The following is a 5,763-nucleotide window of genomic DNA, read 5'->3' on the forward strand; positions in this document are numbered from 1 at the left end:
GTAAAGTACACATGAATGGCCTTGCATTTCTTTGGATGTAACTTCATGTAACTGTTCGCAGTCCACTGTTCCAGGTCGTTGAGATCATGTTGTAGGAGTGAGGGTTTACGAGTTAGTCGGCTCTCAATCATTGAGAGATCGTCAACAAATTTCCAATTGGTGGATCGGGTCTTGACAGCGGCGCTGTTGATCATCGCTATGAAGATGATGGGAGCCAAAACAGTGCCTTGTGGGAGGCCGCAGGTAAGTATCTCCCACTCGGAAAGCGAACCCTGGTATAGGACCCGTTGTCTCCTCTCAGAAAGAAAGTCGCAGATAGAGCGGGTCAGTGAGGGTCTGCAGCCTAACTCTAACAGCCTTGATATCGCAGTTGTATGTTCGACCCTATCAAAAGCTTTAGAGAAATCAGTCAAGACGATGCTTCTAAGTGTACCTCTCCGGTCCGCGGTAGAACTGAGATGGTGAAGGATGTCCACTAGACAATGTGTTGTTGATTTCCCAGGAAGTCCGCCAAACTGTTTGGGGTCGATGTTCTGAATGATGTCTACCAACGTCCATTTAGCTACGAAGCCTTCACATACCTTAGCTAGTAGTGAGGTAAGTGAAACTGGGCGGAGTTCCTCTAAGGACGGAGGTTTTGTTTTGGGGATGGGGATGACGGTTGCCTCGCGCCATTCACGGGGGACGAGGCCCTCACTCAGGGATGCGTTCAGAATGCATGTCAGTGGCTGGCTCAGTTCGTATGCAAATTCTCTTATCAGCCGTCCTGTGATGTTGTCCGGACCGGCCGCCTTGCGGACACGTACTTTCTGCAACCTGTCGTACATCTCCCATACTTTCACCTGTGGCGGCTGTAGATCTGGGAGGAAGGCGGGCAGGAGACTGATGTCCAGCGGTGGGAGTGACAGGGTTATTTTGCTGAGGCTGCTGTTAATCGCATCGGCCGATGCTTTGTTGTTGTCCGGAGCAATTCCGTCTATGTGGATTACAGGATTGGTTCTGCCCAAGTTAGCCATTGACTTAATGTCCTTGTGCCAGTTGGCTGGGTCGTGTTTCCGTAGGCCTTGCACTTTACTACTGTAGAAAGACTGTCTTGCGCTTCGGATTTTCGCCTGCAGTTTGTTACGTACGACTTTCCATTCTGACGTCTTTCCGTTGTTAAGGGCTCGTTGGCGAAGGGATATGAGGTTCTTTATCTCAGGGGTGACCCATGGCTTGTCCTTACTATGGATCTTAATACGGCGCGTTGGGAAGTGCTCGGAGATTTTGTCCTGGAGTGTGTTGTACAGGGCTGTTGTCATGGCTTGGCTTCCCTCTTCTCGTGTGACCTCGGACCAATCATGCGATGTGATCCAAGCGCCGAACGAACGCAGTCTTGAGTCTTGCATAGGACGGACGGTTCTTCTCGTAGATTTGTTTGTCTTTGTTTGTTGTCCGGGTAAAAAGACTATAGATCTATGGTCACTCATCCCCAGTGGGGCGATTGCAGAACACGGACTGTAGAAGCGACCAAGATTGGTGATGATGAGATCTAGGGTGACGTCTTCTCTTGTTGGTATGTTGACTACCTGTTTCATGTTTGTGCTCCGACAGAAGTGGCTCAACTGAGGAAGCTGTGTCTCGATTTGAGTCTTTTACATGCAGGAGCATGTTGGTGAACTACATGGAGTGCCGCCACTGCTCTTTTTATGTGTGGTCGTGGGATGCCGCACAGCAGGTAGAGATCATCGACTCTCGTGGAGCGTAGGCATCGAGAGACGGCTCTACAGGCGGAGGTCAAAGCTTCAAAGCAAGTTCAATTTGTGGTATGTGATGACCTACACCGCACAGGGGCTGCGTGTTCTGCTGTAGAGAAGCACCGTCCAAAGGCTGTGGCTCGTGCGGTACTTGCATCTGCGCCCCACTTTGTCTTCGCGAGCTTCCTGCTTTTTGTCCTCCATTTGTAAAAACGAGGTTGTTTGCATCCATTGAACACTCACAGTTATGGGACTCCACTGGCACTAGAGTTGTATCAAAGTGACAAATTACCTACAGCAATTGTTTCCGCATTATCATGTTTTACCCAGCTTCTGCAGTATCAGTGAAGTGTATGTTCACCATTGGGGAAACTCCTCTGACGATGCATTGCGCAAACAAAGCTATTTTTTTATATTTTGTCCGTACAACTCCTTAGTAACATAATCCAATCTGTTCTCAAATCCGAGGTATTATTTCTCAACAGATTATTCCGCAATGCATTGGTGCGTCTGCAATCATACTCATATTCAAACTGTTGCCATTATGTGTATTTCTAGTTGTATGTTTTCTTTTATAAGGGCGATGGATGCCTTAACCCTCAAACACCCGACCGGGGTCCATTTGAATCCCAAGCGTATGTTTTATGTGCTATTTGAAATATTTCCATTCGAAAAAAATTCCTCCCGTGACTCCCGATAAACCTCTTCTATACGTTCTCCTAATTGTTTTTGGAGATTGTAAAAATTATAACTGAAGTCTTAAGTAAGACCGTCTCGGGTCCAAACGGACCCCAGCCATGTATTTGCACTTTCTCACAAACAAAATTGTTCGGATGTCCTCAATATGTCTTTAAGGAAGCATTATTGCTTCAATATTATGCAGTTTGCCAAGTAACCTCAACCTCAGAAATTAGGTCATCAGGTTTTCAGAGGTGTGACAATTTGACAATCATATGAGGTCAAAGGTCAACCCCATGTTTATGCCTGCAGGACTCATCCTATTCTTGCATAAATTATGATAATGAGCTGGACTTTTTTAACACTTAATCATGCCAAAATATACCTCTTACTATGTTTAACCAATATATGTGCAAAGGTCACGGAAAGGATGCAAAAAGGAATATAAATTGGAAAGAAAGCAAATGGGGTCCATTTTGACCCCGTTCGAGCATTAACGTCACAAAAAAAGTTCGGGTGTTTGAGGGTTAAATAACGAATAAAAAAATGTAACACCTCTTATATGTCAGTTACTAATTAATATTGAGCTTTATATGTAAAATATTACCATATTGCATTTTTCTACCCAGACAAGCCCTTTCAAGGCCAAGGCCATTAAGCACTTTAAGACATGCAGTGTTGTAGGGAACGGCGGTATACTGAAAGGAAGTGGATGTGGAAAAGAGATAGACGCCTCGGGATTTATATTTAGGTAAGGGATTCTGTTAAACATCTATATGAAAGGAATACTTAACGGTGTGGTACTTTTATTTTTGTTTACTAGTGCTTAGAAGTCTTACCAACTAGACCCTTTACTCATATATACAATTGTATAATTCTGTGGTAAAAACGTTACAAAACCGACTAGGTACTAATCAGTTAATCGACCAGGCAGTGCCCAGTCACCACCGATCAAATGCTGACACCCGGAACGTAGAGAACTCTGAGTTGTTGCCTAATTAAACTGCATTTGCCAGGTGGTTATTTACCCCCACCCCTACGACTCATTACATGTGTTATTGAACGTCATCACAATATTATTGCTACAGATTATGCTTGATAACCATATTCCCCTTTAACTGTAAACTGTTTAACTGAAAACACTTGGTCAAATGAACAATGATGATGTTTGGTATATTTTGCAGGTGCAACATGGCGCCGATGAACAAAGTGTACTTAAAAGACATCGGGAAAAGCACCAGTCTCATCACACTCAATCCTGACATGATAAGGTGGAAGTACGTGTAGGGTCTTCTTACATAAAAATCTTCACTCTCGGGAATCTTATAAATCGGGTTGTTATCAATAAAAATCCACGACCCCACGTCCACCGCACCAGGCCCAGGTCCTGTCCATTCTCTGATGGTGCCGGGGAAGAACGAGAGCCTGTAGAAGTTGTTTTCAATCGCGATAGCCTTCAATGTTGGAGAGTTAAAGTCTACCCAGACACATAACCGGGTCTTCAACACTCATCACAAAAAACACCTTTTGTACTAAATTACACCTTTGCACCGATGTTACACTAATATCTTTAGTTATCCTAAGTCTTTAACCCATTCCAATTTGTATTTATGCACCATTTTCTGCTAGGTACTAATAATTTTCGTATACTAGTATTTATCTTTTTGTATAGCTTGTACAATCTCGTTTCCCGTCGGCTGAACAGACAATCACGTGACCCCTACCCTGATACTAATTATTCCGCCCCTTTACCCTCTGACCCTTCCTCCCTAACCCTCGTAAGGGTCATTCGTGGCTCAACCTTTCTCTGTACGGTCACATTCGTGACGGTGAGCTCACTACCCTAATTGTGTGTGTTGTCTGTGAAATAGACGGGAAACATAGTTCTCTTCGGAGCTTGCGAAGAAGAGAATTGTATTGTATTTTGTCACCAACACTACTTAGGAGACAGAATTATGTATGATAGAGTGTTTGGTTCTCTTTAACATTTAAGAATGAAATGAAATCGGAAAACGTTGCAGCCTTTGTGCGGGACCTCTCCACCTACGGGAACAGCTACCTTTGGATCCCTGCGTTCTTCAGTCAGGATTATGTGGAAGTTACTTTCGCAGCACACCAAGCTCTGAGGGAAATTAACCACACGAACAATGAAATCATCATACCTCATCCTGATTTTATAAAATCAGCGCAGTCATACTGGTCAAAAATGGATTGAACCGTAAAAGAGCGACCACGGGTATATATCAGGAACCATTTAATGGTTTCTTTCGCTCTACCTTATTTTATCCTATTTCTTTTTCATTTTAAGCAATTTAACGTAAGATGACCAAAATCATTTTGTCATGTTGTATACTTATAGCGTCCTTTTATATTGCTACTTTTCTTTGGTATGTTATATGTATTTCCTTTATTTGTCTAGGGTTATACCTAGTCAGTGCAGCCATACAGATATGTGAGGAGGTGCATCTGTACGGCTTCTGGCCCTTCCACTTCGACAGGAACTACAGACGTCTGACTGAGCACTACTTTGACAATGCCCTTCCCGGCAAAAGCCACAGCGTACCGGATGAGTTCAAACAACTACAGCGTCTCCACAACACAGGGGTTCTCCGTCTGACCACTAATGCTTGTCAGTGAGGAGACAATACCTATGGCTTGAAGTTCCAATTTAAACTAGAAAGGCCGAGTCGGCTTTGCTTTGGAGCAAATTCAGCATGGCTTCACCACATCTTTTACGACATGGCAGGGAAAGAAGCAGAATACAAGGGAAAACATTTTTTTTACATCGATATAACTATAGTATGAAGTGACAAATAACAAAGAATATATAAACAGTTGGATAGTTATCCCCTACATTATTGATTAGAATTTTTATTTGCATAATGTAAACTGTTGATTTTTAAGATAAAAAAGGCATGTATGCCCTACATTCTAATGCTTAAGCAGGAAAGTTTGACATACCTACCAAAACACTTCAATACAGTATCTACTTTCAATATGGTATGGGTTGTGCAGCTGTTAGTGGAGGTAACCCAATTATATCCAACAGCCAATCAGCAAGACGAGTAGAGGAAAGCTGCATGCCTATTGGTTGCTTACTGTGCATACCAGACAGAGGACTCATGGATAATCATCCCTAACTATATTGTAAATTGTGACCTAAAAACAGTCAAAAAGTCCAAAATAATACAAGTTTAAGGGATAATATTGCAAATATTATAATCAATTGTTGTTGGTAGATATATAAAGCATACCTAGACCAAGTTTCAGAAGATTTGAGTGTAATAAAAGGTCTCCAGGACCCCAAATGTACAGATTTTGTTGGAAAATAACCCCCCCAAAAAAAAAA

General features: G+C 42.8%; 1 pseudogene; it reads left to right on the forward strand.

Moving 5' to 3' along the window:
* LOC109481763 overlaps window positions 1-5,753 on the forward strand; it is a 96,760-nt pseudogene extending 91,007 nt beyond the window's left edge.
* Window positions 5,754-5,763: the final 10 nt, after the last annotated feature.

Source organism: Branchiostoma belcheri, unplaced genomic scaffold (genome assembly GCF_001625305.1).
Source record: "Branchiostoma belcheri isolate BF01 breed outbred unplaced genomic scaffold, Haploidv18h27 scaffold11, whole genome shotgun sequence".
NCBI classification, from domain to species: domain Eukaryota; kingdom Metazoa; phylum Chordata; class Leptocardii; order Amphioxiformes; family Branchiostomatidae; genus Branchiostoma; species Branchiostoma belcheri.